This window comes from Lissotriton helveticus, chromosome 2_1 (assembly GCF_964261635.1).
Source record: "Lissotriton helveticus chromosome 2_1, aLisHel1.1, whole genome shotgun sequence".
NCBI lineage: Eukaryota > Metazoa > Chordata > Amphibia > Caudata > Salamandridae > Lissotriton > Lissotriton helveticus.
In genome coordinates this window covers 946664270-946685050 of record NC_136059.1, presented here as the reverse complement: position 1 = coordinate 946685050, position 20781 = coordinate 946664270, and the positions used below count along the sequence as shown (strand labels likewise).

The 20781-nt window shown below is 38.1% G+C and overlaps 1 protein-coding gene across 2 annotated transcripts in view; it reads right to left on the bottom strand.

The window, feature by feature from the left end:
- Positions 1-20405, bottom strand: part of FANCC (FA complementation group C) — a 1254769-nt gene extending 1234364 nt beyond the window's left edge. For both annotated transcript variants that reach the window (XM_078675695.1, XM_078675696.1), the window contains exon 1: positions 20301-20405. The gene's annotated coding sequence lies outside the window, so the exon portion shown is untranslated. The remainder of the gene's footprint in view (positions 1-20300) is intronic.
- Positions 20406-20781: the final 376 nt, after the last annotated feature.

Below are 20781 nucleotides of genomic sequence, written 5' to 3'. Positions count from 1 at the left end.
TCAATCAGATGCAGCATTCTTTTGTTAGATTATATCTGCAGGGAGCATGAACTGGCCATATGGAACGCCTGGGTCTCAAGACAATTTACAATCAGTACAAATGCTCAGTTTACTTACTGCTTTGGCAGTTGCGCGAGTCCAGAACCAGCTACAGCACACCAGTTTATTTATTTATTTATTTTAAGGTTTTATAGAGCTAACCAATGAAAATGTTCAGATGGCATTAGAAACACATACATCTTAGAGGGTTTAAGTTGAGAACCTTCCTCGGCATCCATCAGAGGATCAAAGAGAAGCAAACAATGAAAGACAAAGGTGTATGACTCTCAATATCCGAATAAGTGTACTGTGAAACCCCGAATATCAGCAGCATGTCATATGCTTATCTATTGAAGCGGAAGTCTTCAAGATTAACTAACATAGCCAAAGGCCGCATATTGATGTTGAATGATGTGGGGAACAGGATTGAACCTTGTGGCACACCACAGCTGACTAGTTTGAGCAGTTAAGTACTCTGAGAGAGCGAACAGTTATGAAAACGCTGCTTTCAATCATGCACTCACAATGAAAAAACATGTCTGGCACTGACATTCAGATCATAACCAAATGTAGAACTTAAGCAGTGTATTCCCAAGACAGATAGAGAATTAACAATGTGGGAAGAGGTGTATGGCAAATGTTCCTCTTATCTTAGGTGGCCAATACCTATTGATTTAAAAGGATGTATCTAGTATACTCTTTACATGAAGATTGAGAAATGCTGCGAACAATAAAACATTACATGCAGCGTGACTCTCTGCTTGTCAATATTTAAAGTCAGGGAGCGTGTGAAGAAGTATGAGGAGAAAATGAGTGGGGAACATGGTCCATGTAAAAGTGGGCAGCATGATAAACAGGAAGTTATCCAAATGGTCTGATCCTGTGAGAGTGGTTAACGTTTTTAGTAAAGCTGTGAGAGTTGAAAGTGGGAAAATATAGAATTTTAGACTTATTTAGCTCCTGGTAACCCAGAAACTCTGTTGCAGCTCCAACGCCAGATGGAAAGCATCGTGTAAAACCGCTCAAGGTACGAAAAAATTACCAGGTGAACACTGCCTTCTTCTTTGGACTCGTGATCATCGCCAATTTGTGTAGTAAACGATAAACGCGTTTGTAGGTTGCATTTAATCATAAAGAAGGCAGCTTAACATCCACCTAACTGAAAAGTGACCAGTCTCCTCCACGGTCAACAACGAATACCCACATGGAATCTCCCCGCAACATTCTGATGGAGCGAGGTTCAGAATAAAATTTTGTTCTGACTCGCAAAGTTAAACTTCCATAATATCGTAACTGTATTAATCAGTGTATGTTGAAATACTAATCAACTTAGTTTTAAAATGCATTACACGACATAAGGGATTAATCTATGTGCTCTATGTTGCGTTTGCAAGTGCGTTGAAAATAATAAACTAACCTTGTCTATTGTCTTTGTCAGTATTAAATGCGGCTGTTTAATTAATGGCATGTGCTAATTTTGTGTGCTTATGTTATGTCCTTTTGTCTTTATGTGGCATTAGCTCGTGGAGGATTCTGCGGCCTAAATGAAGATGGTAGATATAAACATGCAGCTGTGTGCTTCAGCTAGGTAACATATATTAATGGGATAATAATTAGCAAAGGGGGTGGGTAACAGAACGAGTTTCAATACTTTAATTAATTAATGTCTTGTGTTTGTTTGAATACTAGTTACTAAGAGAGGGGCTTAAGGCCTAGCGTTTTAAAGATGGTGCTTAGAATCCTGTCCAGTGTGGAGCCCTGCACGTTCTCTCAGAAGTGGAAACTTTTACCACATCGACAGTTGTCAAAGAAATACTGATGAATGACTCTTGTGCAGGACGTGCTCTGAGAATGACAAAATCAAGGACAGGATGCGGCAAGGCTGCCAAGCTAAGGAAGTAACGGTCTGTTACTTGAAGAATGTTGCGTTTCCGAGGAAGCTAAAGTCATGTATTTAGTCGGACAATGGAGCCAAAGAAAAGGCTCGGTTTTTGGATTGAAAAAGTGATGAGCTGACATCTGTCAGCCAATCAGAACTTTGGATGGCAAGAGAAACAATACATTTTAATGAGATTAGTTAGACAGAAAAGGTATAAAACTTGGCCCCTTTGACAAGAGGGCGCTTCTCGCTTTTCGATTCCTGAAGGGCTTGTCGTGCTGATGGACTTTTGGCGCACGTAAGGATAATAGGCCCAAATGATTTTTCCCTTTCAGGTGGAGCAAAGAATAGTTAGGGAATTAGCTTGAGGGATTGGAAACTGTTATTTGCCTTAATACATGCTTACTGATTTGCTTTGAAATGTCAGCCTAATTGATCATTCCTCATTAAATGCTGCTTAATTGCTAATAAAATTATGATTTATTAAAGATGCTTTTCCTTTGAAGACTAAAATTAATAAATTAGATTTTGAAACGACAAGCTGGTCTTGTTTATTCATGGTCTAGTTACCATTAGCTGATCCATTTACCTTAGTGACTTAATTAAAATGCTATTTGCATAAAAACAATGGTAAGAGATGATAAACTGCAGATGTATATAAATATGTACATAGTTAGTGTATAGGTTCTGATTAATTAGGTCACATGATTCAGTTGCCCAAAAATTGTCCTCGTTAGTATATGGGCCTTGTGAGTGATTTATGATTAATGGTGAGTATCATGGTGTTGGGTAGCGTTGTTGAGACAGTTTTTCTATAGGGGCGCTGAATCAATTCCTTGGTAGCAGAGTTCGGTTGCTATGGTAACTGTCATAATACATGGTAATTACATAGGATTGATGTTTAACATATGTTGAGTTTGTTCAGTTGTTATATGTAGTCGAAAGGTTTTTCCCAGCAGTGTGAAAATTCCTGGTTTTGTACCGGTACAAGAGTAGTGTAACAGGTGAAGTTGCACAGTGCATTTGTTCTGTTTCTAAATAGTGGTATTGTCATATATCACTAGTGTTGTGGTCGTACAGCACAAGTTTAGGGATTTTAGGTGTGCTAGGTAAAATGTATAGTAAGGATTGTCTATGAAATCGTAGCTTTCGAGTATAGGGACATCAGTCCTGTTTTAAAACTCACTGTGAAAAGAGTAGTAGAATTTATCCAAGCTTGAGTGAAGGGTAAGGTAGCGTCGTCTATTCTTACTAGTGGTTGAGGATTTCTATGGTTGGTTAAAGTCCTACCAGGATTTCATGTATGTATGGTTAGGGATATTTTCCGTTTGAATGTGCGTAAATGATTTTGTAATATACGATCAAGTGAAACTTTGTAATTGTCACTTTAAGTGCATTCAGAGAGAATCGAGTTAGTTATTACCTGTTAGAAGGGTAGAGTAGTCTTACTTTATCAACGAATTAATATTCTGTGAATATAGCGTCGTCTATTTCACGCAAAAGAATACTCGAGTGACTGTAAAAGCTATCACTATTTTAGTAAAACAGACAAATGGTTTGTTTTTTGGAGTTACTAATTGAAATTCATTGAAAAGTTTTGTTAAAATGGCGCTGTGAAAATATTTTGTGAAGGAGGGGTGAGCTCTAGGAGCAGGAGACGAGAAGCTGCAGCGGTAGTGTACGTCACAGGGTTCGCGCTGTGATTGGCTAACATACGTCACAGCAAACGTGCTGATTGGTTCACGTGACTAAAACGAGCTGACAGCTGATTGGCTTATCCTGAAAGCAGTGTTTCTATTGGTTGAGCAAGGTGGTGACGTAGCTTAACCTGATTGGCTTGTTAGTGAGTTTCGCGCACGGATTGGCTGGTGCAGCGGAATACTAACTTCCTTGTTACGATCTTTACTAAAGTAAAGGAAACAGATTTAAAACATGGATTATTATTATATTAAGCAGAAAAAAGAAACTTTCATGGTTTCAGAAATTGAAAAATAAATTGAAATCTGACAAGAAAATTGAAACGCGAGGTGGAAAGTTACTTCATAAGTACAAAACACCTGCAGCTTATATGGAAGGTGAATATGGTTATCATACTTGCCTTTGGTTTGAGAATTGGCTGGATTATACCAAGAAAGATGGTGTTTTAGCATGGCCAGAAGATGGTTCCTTTAACATTAAGGTTATGAAAAATTTAAGAGACAAGATGATGACACTTAAACCAAAGCCTAGACCTACACAATTTGAGGCTTTAGCTGAATGGGAGGATGAGATGTTTCAATTGGAACGGGAGAATAAATGTATAACAAGAGGTACCAGATTAGATATTGATCGAGAAACTCATGAGGATAGAATGCGTCGATGGAGACGTAGTGCATGTGAGGGTCTGCATCCAGCAAGATTTGGTGAGGCAACTAGTCAAAACAATGCCCAAAAGAAAAATAATAATGCTGAAGAAAGTGAATTAGAAGATCCAGTTTTAGAAGAAATTTATATTACAAATCAGAAAAAGACTCCTTATCAACCAGCCTGTACATGGTCTTCCCCGATAGTTCCTCCAGGAACTACTCCAAGTGCACCTCCTAGAGAAATTATTAATGAAGCATCACCCAGATTATACCCGAATAATGCAAAAACTCCTGAAAGAGTAGAAACTAGAACTAATTCCAGTATATCTGGTGAAAACAGAAATTGTGCTGAATCTCCAGTTCGCAGAAATGAAACCCCAAGAAATGTAATGAGAACAGAAGGTTGTGGGGAAATGCCAAATACTTCAGAATATTTTCGAACAAAAGATGAATTAATACAGCAGTTAACTAAAAGCATGGAAGCAGTAACAGTTCCAGTAACGATTGGTCCTGTTCAACCAGTATTTGATCAAAGAGAAGTTAGACACTCAGCTTTAACTATTACATTAAATGCAGAAATCCAAAAAGTAGCTGAACATTTTTATTCAGATTTGTCAGAAATTCACCGAGAAAAAACAATGATGCCTGATTTAACTTTTAATCAAAGTTCGTTATGTAGAACACCAACAGGTGCAGAATCTGATGCTGAATCGCCAGAAAAGAGCATAAATAAAATAGATTTAACGCATACCCCAAATACTCCAGAAACTAAATTACTTGATGTTGCAAAATTGAAAGCAGATTTGGAGGAATTGATTATTGGCACAATTGGACCTGACAATTTAAAGTTGTATCAGGATGAAGAATTATTGTTTATTTGTAAAAGCATTCAATGGAAAACCAAAACAAAGTATGAACAGTTAGAAGAATTAGCTACTGAATTAGAAGTTGATTTGAGCAGGCAGAAAGATTTGGGAAAACATTACAGAACAGACTTCACTGAAAAAGATATTGAAAACCTGAACACCACAGGAAGAATAATTCATATAAAAGAATTAATTGGGTTCCTAAAAAGATTAGGTGAATTAAGTAAATGGAGAGTAAAATGGACAAAGAAAAGAGAGGAAGAAAGGAGAGAAAGAGGTGAAGTAGCAAATCAGTTTCCGATGAGAGAAATAGCAGGCGGTGGGTATGTGCATGTTCCTTGGACAAGGCAGGATATCTTATTGTTTACCAATGATTTTCCTTGGCTGTGAGAAAAGCATGTAGGGTGGTATCGACAGGTGGATAGATTTATCAAGGTTTCAAAAGTTCTGTGGATTGATCTTGATGGATTCTTTGACATTGTTGTCCCATCGGATCTTTGGACAGAATGTAAAATTTCTGTAAGTTGGCCCAAAGAAGAACCTACTCGAGATAGAGTAACAGGTGCTCCATCCGCAGATGTTATGGATCTGTATGAGAAAGTAATTGTGTGGTTAAAAATCAAGATTGCCCCCAAAAGAAGTTGGTTGGGTTAAAATTGACAGAAAAAATCAAGAGCCAAAAGAATCAGTATATTCATTTATGAAAGGTTACTGTTGGTTTTTAAACAATACAGTGGCTATGAAAAATTAAGTGAAAAGGACATGAGCCATTTTATATTCAGGTTTGTTTATGACTTAAGATCTGAAATTGGTGAAATGATTAGAAACGGAATAGTTGGTTGGCAATCACTATCGGTTGATGACATTTTGAGAAAAGCAAAATACTGTAGTGTAGCTCCTATTTTCCCAATAGGCTCTGCGCATTGGAATAGTACCTACAGCAGTAAAGGCCTAGGCCAGACGTTAACTAGGTCTACTACTGTCGATGCTAGACTTAATTTTTGGGTTTGCCAGCTAAGCTCAGAGTTCGCTAGAAACTTTCTCGAATGTTCAAGGAAGGATTAACTCCCCTGATTAGACAAGAAGGGATTTAGTTTCTGACAACCATAGAACATGACAACTTTGCTCTCCCCTAATCAAGAGTCAATCTCAAGAGTCGTGTGAGCACAAGGCAATTATTTTACTCAGTCAGTACGTGCATTCTTAGTCTCATCAGAATGTAGAGAAAAAGGAAGAGACGGGCGTGTTCAATAAAAGATGTTATTTATTGATCAGTCTCTTTTCTCGTACAAGAGAAATGGATCGATATTATTGCAATACTTATAGTTAAGTAAAGTGCATACATGAAAAGCAATAGTATAAAATAATACTGTAAAAACATTGATATGGTTTCTGAGCCATATGATGTTTTAAAATGATTAAAATATATTTACATACACTTATACATTTGACTAAACGTGCTCAACTGGTGTTTCTAAATACGCCTACCCCGTGTACCTGACCTAAGTCTAATACGTGGGCGGGAATAGAAAGTTACAGTTTAAGTTAAGTTTGTTTTTGCCAAGTGAATAACTAAAGAATTCTCTAGGAGGGGTTATTCAGTTCTGTACCTGGAATTTAGGATGAATGAGGAATGGTATCTCTTTCTCTGCTCTCGATATTCCAGGCTGCCTGCGAGGGCTGCCCAGAAACGCCGGTGCTGGGTCTCTCGGCTTGAGATAGCAGCGCGTCAGGAAGGCGGGGCTGCTGCCTGCGGGGTCTGCTTCTGCTCTCGGCTTCGGCAAGTATGGCTGCTCCGTCTTGTCACCACGCGTGTGTTTGCATAGGGCAAGGTCGGCAATATTTATACCTTAAAGGTGCCGGGATTGACGTAAGGATGGACATAGGTACGTCAATAAAGATGTCATACGACTTGCTCGTTAGCACATTCTTTACTAAAGTTCTCTGTGAAATCAAAACAATGGCCGCACGGATTATCCAGGTTGTCATAGGTTTGATTTGTTATGAGAACGTCGTATGCCTTATCAGGGGCTGGAGGAATGTCGCTTGTCTAATTAGATCTCAAGCGTTATGACCTAATCAGATAACACGTTCCTGTGCCGTAGTGTGACTGCGTCAGATAACGGTATCTGCATCATGGGGGATTTCTTGCCTCATGGGCTGACTGTTAGTTAACTAGCTAGGTAGTTTAACCAGAATAGGGTCAGGAATAGGGGGATCGATTCAGAACCTATAGAAATACACGACAATACTGTAGTGATGAAATAGATGCCAAGCAAAAGAAGCTAAAGGAGAAAGCAATGTGGGCACAGGTGAAGGTAGCTGAACAACAGATAGCAACCTTGGAAAATAAAAATGTTCATCAGAATCAAGGGAAATTTAAGGGTAATAAGCCTAGATTGATGAGTAATATTGAAGAGTTAAAGAAAAACTCCCATGTTTTAATTGCGGCGAAATTGGACACTGGAAGCGCGAATGTAAAAATCCGCCCAGAAATTTTAAAAATGCATCATTAAATCCACGGATGCAGAATGAGATAAATCTGCAGCAACAGCTACAGCGACAGGTAGTGAATCAGCAGAGTCAGATTCCACAACCGCCACTTCCAAACTGTGTAAATGTGCAGAGATACAATACAGAAACGGGATTCTGCGGAGGTGAACAGGTAAACAGATCGCAAAGAGTGAATGTGCAAAATGTTTCTCAACAATATTGGATGAAAGAAAATGGAGGGAGTGATTCTGAGGATTACTTATGACGGTGCCTGAGAGAGGAGGAAGAGTGTGTGCTTGGAGCCACTCTTGAGGTAGACCAATCAGGTCCATTTGTAAATGGTAAAGTGAATGATGTAGAAATCACTTTTCTTGTGGACACAGGTGCTACCCGTTCTACTGTTAGATCAGTGGAAATAGAAAACCCGCCTCTCTCTGGTGACACCATCCATGTAGTTGGCGTAGCTAATCAACAAATTAAAACAGATTTAACAGAACCTGTCAAAGTTGAAATTGGTCAATTTAAAGATAAACATAGATTTGTAGTTTGTAACACCAGTCCTGTTACCTTGTTAGGAAGGGACATCCTTTGCAAGATGAATTGCAAAATATATTGCTCACCGGATGGTATAGAGCTTCAAACTCAAGAGGAAGATGGGCTTTACAGGTTAACAATGTTAATGGTTGAAGCAGAAGAAAGTAAATTATTTCCTGCATTTGATAAAGATAATCTTCCAGATGAATTAAAAGAGACAGTCGATGCTAAAATTTGGGATTTGACAGGAAGTTAAATGGGTTTGATGAAAAATGTTGACCCAGTTAAAATTACAGTGAAACAAGGAGTAGATTTTCCATACATTCCTCAGTATAAAATGAAAGCAGAAACTATTGAAGGTGTCATACCTGTAATAGAGAAATTCATAAAACAAGGTGTTCTAAAAGGAATTGAAAGTAGTCCATGTAATTCACCGATTATGGGGATTAAAAAGCCAAATGGAACTTTCAGGATTGTTCAAGACCTGAGAAAGGTTAATCAGATAGTTGTTCCATGTTGCCCAGTTGTTCCAAACCCAGCGGTAATTCTTTATCAGATTCCGCATGATGCAGAATGGTATACAGTTATAGATCTTTGCAATGCATTCTTTACTGTTCCATTGCATCCAGAAAGCCAACAAATGTTTGCGTTTAGGTTCCAGGATTGCATCTTAGCATGGTGTCGTATCCCTCAGGGGTATACAGAGAGTCCATCTATCTTTAATCAGTTGCTAAAGAAATCCTTGGAGAACTTAGATTTGCCTGGAAAATCAACATTAGTCCAATACATAGATGACCTCCTTGTGGCTGCAAAAACACGAGATAACTGTGTAACAGATACCATTACTCTTTTGAATCATCTAGCAGATGAGGGACATAAAGTGTCTCCTGCAAAATTACAGTTTGCAAACAAGAAGTTAAATATCTTGGTCACAGGATTGCAAAAGGAATCAGGCAAGTGACAATTGAGAGAATTAAAATGATTCAGGGAATGCAACCTCCAAAAACACAGAGACAGGTCAGAATGTTTTTAGGAATGGTTGGTTATTGTCGTCAATGGATTAGTGGATTTTCAGTAATTGCAAAACCACTGCAGAGACTAACAAAAGCAGACGTAAAAGACCCAATTACTCTAACAGAAACTGAGTTAGAAGCTTTTGAGCAGTTAAAAAAGAGTTTATGTGAAGCACCTGCTTTAGGTATGCCAGATTACGAGAAAGAATTTGAGCTGTATTGCAGTGAAAGGGAAGGTTGTGCATTATCAGTTCTAATTCAGAGACATGGAAAACTGAGAAAGCCAATAGCCTATTTCTCAGCAGTTCTTGATCCTGTTGCGAAAGCATTACCTGGCTGCTTAAAAGCAGTGGCTGCAACAAGTGTGAGCCTTGAACAGAGTGAAGGAATTATAATGGGATTTCCTGTAAAAGTTGATGTACCCCATTCAGTCGAGATTCTTCTTACCAGAAGCAAAACACAGCATTTGACAAGTAACAGATTAACCAAATATGAAAAAGTAATTCTGGGATCAGATAATGTATCGATAGCAAGGTGTGTGAATTTAAATACTTCCACATTATTGCCTGATGGTACAGTAACAGAAATCAGAAATGAAAATGACATTGATCATGAATGCCTGGATGTTTTAGAATATTGCACCAAACCCAGACAGGACATTAAAGATGTCCCGCTAACTGAATCCGATTTTGTTTACTTTGTTGATGGTTCTCGCTTAAGAACAGATGAAGGTGTTCTGAGAGCAGCATATTCTGTCTGCACAGTTGCAGATGTAGTTGAGGCTTCCTGTCTCGAAGGAATTCGTTCAGCTCAAGTAGCAGAATTGATTGCTTTGATTTGTGCATGTGAAAAAGCAAAAGAGTTAAGGATTACCATAGTGACTGATAGTCAGTATGGATATGGCGTAGTTCATGACTATGGCGAGCTCTGGTCTCAAAGAGGTTATTTAACTTCTGCGGGAACTCCGATCAGGAATGCAAAATTGATCAAGAGGTTGATCGATGGCATTCAGCTACCAGAGAAAATCGCTGTCGTGAAATGTACAGCACATAAAAAGGGCAATGATTATATAAGTAAAGGAAATGCCTATGCAGATGAAATAGCCAAGTATTGTGCAAAGAACAATTTTTCAATCAATCGGGAAAAAGACAATGAACATGTTTTGAATTCACTTATGCTAACATCTGTAGTTGAGACATGGCAAGGAGTTAAAGATTTACAAGATGAGGCAGATGATGAGGAAAAAGACACATGGATAAAGGCAGGTTGCAGACAGCGAGAAGAAGATGAGATTTGGGTTTACAAAGATGACAGACCAGTTATGCCAAATAGCATGATTGCTGACATGGCTAGAATGTATCATGGTCCAGGACATATTGGAAGGGATTCAATGATTAGATTGTTTAGGCAGACATGGTTCAACCCAAAATTCAGACTAATTGCAGAATCTTTTTGTCAGAGATGTTTGACCAGCCAGTAGACCAACCCAAACACAAAAACAGTTGTGAGCATGGGAACCATAGGACGGGAGGGTGGTCCTTTTACCAGGCTGCAAATAGATTTCATTGGCATGCCACCCCATAACAGGTTGAGGTATGTTCTAGTGATAGTTTGTTTGTTTTCAAGATGGGTGGAAGCGCTCCCAACACATCACAATGATTCAGTTACTGTTGCAATTTTTTTTTAAGGGAGATCATACCTAGGTACGGTTTTCCAGTGACTGTTGAAACTGATCGTGGCACACATTTTGAAAACAGACTATTACAAATGTGAAGTATTGAATATGAAACAAAAGCTGCATTGTGCCTACAGACCAGAAGCATCAGGTGTTGTTGAGCAAATAAATGGTACAATCAAGAATAGGATAGCTAAAATGTGTCTAGCTACAGGAGTAAAGTGGACTGATGCACTTCCACTTGTTTTGATGTCTTTGTGAAGTACTCCTGATAAAAAACGACAGGTCTAAGCCCTCATGATATTGTCATGGGTAGAGTCATGAGACAAGCATTTGTACCAGTTGGAAAATTAATGAGTATAAATGATAGCGTCATTTTGGAATACTGTAGGAACCTTTCTGACGTCGTGACTTCTGTGTTCCATCAGGTGGGAACTGAAGTAATTACAAGAGAGAAGGAACAAGCTCATGCTCTGTTACCAGGAGACTGGGTGAGGACAAAAATACACCGGAGAAGAAATTGTCTAGTGCCCAGGTGGCAAAAAGCAAGACAAGTGATACTTGTCACAACAAATGCAGTACAGTGCAAAGGATTGAAGAGGTGGATTCACGCTAGTCACACCATTCGTGTGCCACCACCTGAAAATCCTGACGAAGGTGACACTACAACCGATTCAGATTCTGAACAAGAACCTGAAAGAAATCCAGATTCTGAAGATCGACAAGAAGGTCGACATCTGGAAAGTTCAATTGCGAATGAGGCATTGAATGAAGATACTGAAGAAATTGTGATACTAAACTCAGAAGATGATGAAAATCTGCTAGAAAAAGAAGCAGAAGAAGAGTCTGATCAAGTGGTAATTCAAAATCAGGAGAGTATTGAAAAGCAGATTGGAAGCTCTGAAGGCAGGAACGGTAATCCTGAAACTAGGAAGTTGGAAGTTATTGCAGAAGAATAAGAAGACGAAATTCCGAGTACCAGCTATAAGGATGATGTTTCTAACGGAGTGAAACTGCCGAGTAAAGAAGAACCTAGATTTAGAATTGGAAATCTCGGAAACGGAATCAGAAGAAAGTGATGAAGATTCCGAAATAAGAAATTTTAGAAAGAGAGCTTGGATAGCAGAGTGTAACAAATCTGAACCAAAGAAGAAATTACCAAGAAAAGGTGATAATTGGCCTATAGAATGAAGGTCTAAAATTTAAATTGGTGAACAGATCAAAAGAGCAGATTAACGAAATATCAAGTCAGAAAGGAGAAACAGATAAGAAAATTCAAGCAGGGAAAAAGATTGAAGTGATTAGTAGTAGGGCAAAAAGAGTTGCAAAGCCTAACCAGAAGTACAAGTCCCCTGAGTGGACTTATATTATCATCCCACCTGTGGTGGAGGTGAATAGCAGTAGTCAGGAAGATATAAATGACACAAGTGATAATGACTGATTTTGTTTCAATATAAATTTGTAATCTGTTTTTGGCATAAGGCTGAAGAGATTGTGTTAGGTGACACAAGGTCGAAGAAATTGTGTTAGCTGGAAAAACACATTGATGTAAGACGTAAGGTCGAAGAAAAGCTGTTAAAAAGTAGGATTTTCTTTTTTTTTTTAAAGTAAAATAGGGGGGTATTAGTAATTTTTAGATTTTTGTTTTTTTTGTAAGGCTCTTGTTACAGAGTAAAGATGCCTACTACTAACAGAAATTCAAGATGTTCTATCCTAAGATGATGTTGCAAAATGTCTTTAATTTGTGTGGTTTGAATAATCTTGGTTTGGTTAATTTTAGCTGTCATTTTCCCTTTTGGAGTTGACAAGGAAATGTACAAAGCTAACATGACAAGCAAAGCCATGGCTAAACAAGATAATCATGGTGCTGTAGGCAAAACTAACAGAGTTATTGATCACAAGCCAGAGATCCACCAAGATAGATCTGTTGGTGATTTTTCTAGTAATACTTTTTCAAGGCTTCTATCTGAATATGTTAGGGTCATGGATGTTAAAGACTGCTACATTTGTGTGAAACTACCTGCTTCTGTTTCGGAGGGGGTGACATATAATATGCTTCCCCTTACTTATGGCATCACTTGCAGCGTAATAGCTAGTCTGTTTTATCAAACAGGTCGTTTAGAGTACTATTATTCTAATTACGACGAGATTTTTGCAAATTTAAATATTGATAAAAGCTTGAATAAGCATAAACAAGCTAAACAGATGAGGGAATTTTTCATTGTAACTAATGAACTTACTTAGGAGTATGCTTTTAGAAACAATCTAACTTGTAAATTGAGAGCTGAAGAGAAATCTCTCTTAAACTTAGTTGAAGAGAGAAGAGCAATTTATAAAAGAAATGAAATGCTGAAACAAACCAAATCTAAATTTTGGCAAATTGAGGATGAAAAGCTTAATGGTAGATCATTAGAAAATGTTGCTATTCACATAGATAAACCGGTTAGTGGAAAGCTTTGCATTAAAAGAGACAACACGCTTTTGACAATTACTTTGTGGGTGCAAGCCAATGCGAGGATACTTATCAAATCTTGGGTGGATGGGGTTTCAAAGGTGGCAAAGATCCAATTTTTCCTGGAATTTATTTTGTATGTGGGGACAAAGCTTACTACAATCTCCCAGACCACTGGTATGGGACTTGTTATGTTGGTTTAGTTTTCCCAAAGATTTTTCATGTAGACAGAAATGAAAAAGGTTCATTTGAAATTAGCAATCATCTGAGTAGATTCAAAAGAGAAAGTTTTTCAGAAATTTTGGGAGATATTTTTGGTGCAGTAATACCTTTTGTGGGTATAACCCTGAATGCAGTTAAAATCAGAAAATTGTCCACAATTGTTGACAGATTGTCCACTGATATTGCGGGTGGTTTTCAGCTAGTGGATACTGAAATTATTGCTATGAGATCTATGGTTATGCAGAACCGTCTTGCTTTAGACATTCTGCTAGCAAAAGAGGGAGGAGTTTGTGGAATATTAAATGTCCAGCATTGCTGCACATATATTCCTGACAAGAGCCAGAATATTGAGATGTACATTAAAAACATTACAGAATTACATTCAGAAATTGTACCTTTAGAAGATGAAGATTTTTCAGAACGCTTGAGTAAAAGATTTCCAGCAATCAAAACCTGGTTTCAAGAGATTGGTAGTTCAATTTTGGCAAAATACTGACTCCTTTATTAGTTATAGTTTTTGTGATACTTTTGTTGAAAATGAGTTGCATGCTACACAAAAGAAAGAAATACCTAAGGGAAAAGAAAAGGATTTATAAGCTCAGAAAGGAACAAGATAAGGAAATAGAATTAGAAGAGTTTCGCAGATCACAGTATGAGAGTTACAAGCAGAGAGCAGAATCGAAACTTTAGAAACACTAATACAGTGAAAGTCAAAACATGTTCAAGGGTTTAAAATTTTGCTAAAATTTTGGGTGTAGTTTGGTGATTTTGAAATCACCAGATGAGGGAGTTGATGGAGCGAGGTTCAGAATAAAATTTTGTTCTGACTCGCAAAGTTAAACTTCCATAATATCGTAACTGTATTAATCAGTGTATGTTGAAATACTAATCAACTAAGTTTTAAAATGCATTACACGACATAAGGGATTAATCTATGTACTCTATGTTGCATTTGCAAGTGTGTTGAAAATAATAAACTAACCTTGTCGATTGTCTTTGTCAGTATTAAATGCGGCTGTTTAATTGAGTGTTTGATTTGCTCAAACGCTCCGTCCATCATCCCCTTTTGTATCGCTGTTTAATTATTGGCATGTGCTTATTTTGTGTGCTTGTGTTATGTCCTTTTGTCTTTATGTGGCATTAGCTCGTGGCGGATTCTGCGGCCTAAATAAAGATGGTAGATATAAACATGCAGCTCTGTGTGCTTCAGCTAGGGAACATATATTAATGGGATAATAATTAGCAAAGGGGGTGGGTAACAGAACGAGTTTCAATACTTTAATTAATTAATGTCTTGTGTTTGTTTGAATACTAGTTACCAAGGGAGAGGCTTAAGGCCTAGCGTTTTAAAGATGGTGCTTAGAATCCTGTCCAGTGTGGAGCCCTGCACGTTCTCTCAGAAGTGGAAACTTTTACCACATCGACAGTTGTCAAAGAAATACTTATGAATGACTCTTGTGCAGGACGTGCTCTGAGAATGACAAAATCAAGGACAGGATGCGGCAAGGCTGCCAAGCTAAGGAAGTAACGGTCTGTTACTTGAAGAATGTTGCGTTTCCGAGGAAGCTAAAGTCATGTATTTAGTCGGACAATGGAGCCAAAGAAAAGGCTCGGTTTTTGGATTGAAAAAGTGATGAGCTGACATGGACTGACATCTGTCAGCCAATCAGAACTCTGGATGGCAAGAGAAAGAATACATTTTAGTGAAATTAGTTAGACAGAAAAGGTATAAAACTTGGCCCGTTTGACAGGAGGGCGCTTCTTGCTTTCCGAATCCTGAAAGGCGTGTCGTGCTGATGGACTTTTGGCGCACGTGAGGATAATAGGCCCAAATGATTTTTCCCTTTCAGGTGGAGCAAAGAATAGTTAGGGAATTAGCTTGAGGGATTGGAAACTATTATTTGCCTTAATACATGCTTACTGATTTGCTTTGAAATGTCAGCCTTATTGATCATTCCTCATTAAATGCTGCTTAATTGCTAATAAAATTGTGATTTATTAAAGAAGATGCTTTTCCTTTTTTTTTTTATTGATTCAGTTCAAGGCCATATATACAAGAATATAAACATATAAAGAGATTATATCATATCCCAAACAGCATATCCATATATCAGCTTTGTGGTTTACATATTCAACATAAATAAATAAACATATAAGCAGTAAAAAGTGGTTTAACATAAAATAAATAGCGTCTAAACAGATTATCTCATTTGATAACAGGAATAATAATCACTAGTGATCCAAATAATCTATCAAAGTCTGCCATATTTTATATCCTCTACGCTTTTTCACAATTGATTTAATGCGATATAGATTAAATTCTAAATGAAAAATATTATAAAACTTTGCTCGCCACATTTCATATGTAGGTGCTTCAGGCTTTAGCCACATTGATGATATACAAAGGCGAGCTACAGCCATAGCCATGAATATAATATATCTGTTTTCTTGATAACCTGAGAACAATTCATTATCATTTGATAAACCAAAAATAATCATCTCTCTTGAGATTTTTACATCGCATTTTGTAATATGTGCTAAGAAAATTTCTATGGATACAAAGAAAGGTTTTAATATAAGACAGTCTGAAAAGATATGTATAATATCTGCTAGATCACATTGACATCTATAGCATTTCCCATTGTTACGATTACTCCATTTTAACATTTTAAGTGGTGTATGATAATGATTAAATAAAGTTTTATAATGCTGTGAATATAAATTAGCAGATAAAATAATTTTATCGGCCAATCATATTGATTCTTGAAAAGGTACTACAGATGTACCTAGTCTCGTACACCATTTTAATTCCTGTTGTTCCAAATCGTCCTGCTGTAAATTTAACAGATAGTTGTATATAATCCCTATACGTGTTGTTTTTTTAAATATTTCCATAAACTCATTATGGCATAGTGGTACAATATTTGGATGTGTAAAGATAAAATTCCGTATTTGCAAATACTTAAAAAAATCATATTGGGAAAGACTATATTCATCTTTTAGCTCCTGAAATGAAGCAAATGTGCCATTTTTAAACATGTCACCAATGGCTGTTATGCCTTTTCCCCGCCATATACCCATAATACGATCCCTGAATATCAACGGAAGCAATTCTATAGAGTTACAAGGAGTGTAAAAATTAATACGTCTCAATGAAATAAGCTTCCGTATAGATCGCCATCCTTTAAAGGCGGACATTATAAGTTTGAATCTAGTTCTTTTATAGTAGCTTGGTTCTAAAAAACGAAGCAGCATTTGCCGAGATTGTGGGCCAAGTAAAAGAGAAAAGATATCTGGGCTTTCAAATGTGGGTGGAGTTCCACCTATTGAAAAATATTTGTTATTTTGCATTAAGCATGCCAAATAATATAATGCAAAATTCGGAACTCCCCAACCCCCACTTAAGATTGGTAATGTCATATATTTGGGTGCTCTCCGCGAAGATTTCCAGCCCCATAGAAATCGATCAGTTATAGATTGCAATTTCTTCAGTTGTAGTGTGGGTATCTCCAATGGTATTGCTCGAAAATAATATAGAACTTTCGGTAAAATAGTCATTTTTAAAACATTACGTCTCCCAACCAATGATAGATGTAGACATTCAATCTTCTCTAGTTGACTTTTAACTGATAATAGTATATCTGACCAGTTCACCATAACTAACTGTTGAGGTGACAATCTAATTTTAATGCCTAAATATTTGGCCTCTAGAGTGACTCTACTATCATTAGTACATAATCCTGCTGAGCATATAACCTGTGTTTTCTGAACATTAAGTTTATACCCTGACACATTCCCAAATTCACGAGTCAGATTTTCTATTTCAGTTAATCCGGATTCCGGGTCAGATGTTATTACTGCAATATCGTCAGCATAAGCTAACACACTTATATTACCTCCAGGCAAGACCATGGGTTGTATATGTTGGGATGACATTAATGCCTTTAGCAGTGGTTCTATATACATAGCAAATAAAAGAGGTGAACAGGGACACCCCTGCCGTGTGCCTCGCGTGATTTTTGACTGCCATTGATTCTTGCCCCGAGATACATATCTTAGCCCTCGGGTGTCTATACATGATTTGTAGAGCAGATATAAAACGTAGTCCAAATCCCATTTTCTTCAAAATCGACCATAAAAATACCCATGAAACGCGATCAAACGCTTTCTCTGCGTCTAATAATACCAATCCAACATCCAAATGATTTGTAGTAGCATAATCTAAAGTTGCAATAACCCGGTGTATATGATTAATCGTACCGCGACCTGGGAGAAAGCCGTGCTGTTGTTCAGAAACTAAAGTTGAAACGATTTGGCTCAATCGGTTGGCAAAGATTTTAGAATATAATTTTGCATCAGCATTTATAAGTGAAATGGGCCGGTATGACCCAGGTAGATGTGAAGGTTTATCTTTTTTGCGAAATATAACTATGCTTGCTTCTTCCCATGATGGCGGCGGATAGCCATTTTGGGCTTCTAAAAACGTTGCAAGCATATCATTCTTAATTATGGGGAATAGCATTTGATAGATTTCTAGCGGAAGTTTATCAGGACCACTAGCTTTGCCCAGGGCCAGTTCTTTCAAGGAGGTCTCAAGTTCTTCAATTGTAATTGGGAGCTCTAGTTGTTCCTGCTGTGCCAATTCTAATTGAGACAATTCAAGTTTATCTATATACTGATCAAGTTGATCAGATGAGAAGTCTTCTTGGGCATATAGATTTGTATAATACTCATAAAAGACCTGCAGAATCCCCTCAGATGACTCAATTAGGGTGCCCTGGTTATTTTCTATAGAAGTTATACGCTGTATAGTCTGTCTCCCACGCATTCTTTGAGCTAAACATCTGCCCACATTTTCCCCATATTCATATCTTTCTGCACGAAAAGTCTTGTATTGCTGTGCTATATCCTGGCTCCAAACCCCATTTATCTTGGCTTTATGCTTCGCAACTTCGTCTTGTGGAGTTTCGCTATCTCGATGTAATCTAATATCACGCATTAGATCATGTTCTGCATTTATTAAATCTTGTAATAATTGTGTCATTATATTCTTCTTTTTCTGTTGTAAGCTCCAGCTATAACTACAGGTTTCGCCTCGTAATCCTGCCTTGAAGCAGTCCCATACCATTGCATGAGATGTAGAGCCTCTATTAAGATCGCAATATTGCTGAGCCCAGTCTATTACTTGTTTCACATATATTTCATCTAATAAGAGTTTCTTATTAAAAGTAAAGGCTCTTTGTATTTGTTGGGTGTTAAATATAGGCACATCTATAACGATTGGAGCATGATCTGATGTAATGCGTGGTTTAGCTGACATACAAGATCCTTGTGCCATATGTCTAGGTATAAAAATATAGTCCATTCGCACAAATTTCTTGTGCGGCGAAGAAAAAAAAGTAAAGCCAGGATCCCTCGGGTTTGCCACGGGCCACCCATCGATCAACCCATGCTGATCTAGGAGTTGACGTAATGCCTTGAATACCTTGGGTTTCCTGCCTTGATATCTAGTGAATTAGATTATGAAACGACAAGCTGGTCTTGTTTATTCATGGTCTAGTTACCATTAGCTGATCCATTTACCTTAGTGACTTAATTAAAATGTTATTTGCATAAAAACCATGGTAAGAGATGATAAACTGCAGATGTATATAAATATGTAAATAGTTAGTGTATAGGTTCTGAATAATTAGGTCACATGATTCAGTTGCCCAAAAATTGTCCTTGTTAGTATATGGGCCTTGTGAGTGATTTATGATTAATGGTGAGTATCATGGTGTTGGGTAGCATTGTTGAGACAGTTTTTCTATAGGGGCGCTGGATCAATTCCTATTCCAAGTTCCCAATCCTAAACAGAATACTACACAGTATGCAGATGCCATCACCTTTAAATGTCCTAATAACTTCACCAAGCACGAGGATGTGTTGTATGCATGCATAGGAACATGGCCATATTTCTAAACTCTCTGCTTACCGACCTTCAAGACTTCATAAAATAGACTACTTCTGGGACACAGGACCATATGGGGATCTCCAATTGTTATAACATCTGCTGAAATCTTCGTCTGGTTCAAAAATAGTTACAAGAATCTACTGCATTCCCGCTGTAGTCAAGCACTGGTCACCTCAATCCCTTTGAGCAGGACCCTGTGTGTTTAGTACCGGACATTCAGTTAAAGATGAGTGCAATCCTAAAATTCAAACTTATGAAAGGCTTACACTGGGTGTTAAGGAAAAAACGACAATATGCAAAAAAGGACAGCCCACGACTGGGATAGTGGTACATTCCAACATGAATGAGTGGTACATGAGTGGTACATTCCAACATGGCAGTTATATCTCCACATGATTATAGGTGAGACTTTTTTGAAGGGCGCCTTCCATGACAGGGCCATGGAAAGGCAACTTGGCACACAAGGACAGAAGAAGAGGTAACTAACCAGGCAGAAGGCACAGAGGTTGAACGGTAACAAATAAACTAACTGGCCATATGGCAAAGGGATCATCTTTATCCACATATACTTGTTTTTTAGCCTTCTGATCATGCTTTGACTTGTAGGGCTATACTTATGGGAAAGCTAAACCACAAATCCAAGTGGTATTGACTGAAAAAGCTTAGACTTGCTGAATGTAACACTGTTAACAATTGCCAGCTTTACTCAGTTGATAGTCTCGCAGTGTGGTGGAAGGAGGGAGGGGTTTCTGGGAAGACTGGTGGCCTTACACCAAAGAATGAACGGGGTGAACCAACTATAACAGGGGTGTACGACCCTGGTACTTACCTGATATCCGCTCTCGTAACTGCCATCCCAAACGACCATGCTCCTACAAAAAAACACAAAAGAAAGAGAAGGGGTTAAAATAAACCCGGGAAAACAAACCACCTATGAAACAATAGACTACTGTTCCTTTAAGCAGGAAGGCGGAACGACAGAGGGTGAAGACCAATCCCCGACGCTGGTAGGAGGAGAAAAGGAGTCGTCAGCAGATCTGGAGGCGTGTCCTCAAGGAACTGGACGCCCGAAGAGGAGAGAAGCCATTCTTGCTCGGCGGAGTTCGCAGACACCAGTGAGGACGACACGGTTCAAGAGTACAGCATGGAGGCTTGGAGTGAAGAGTCAGTGGTGGTTACTCCCAGAGGATGCCTGAAGTCCGCCGCAATTGTGGAGAGTTGCGGCGTACGAGTCTTGATAACCGGGGTCGGGTGATTTTAAAGTGAGAGGAGGGAGATGGTTACTCGGCGGGGCGGTGTTTGGGTTTTCT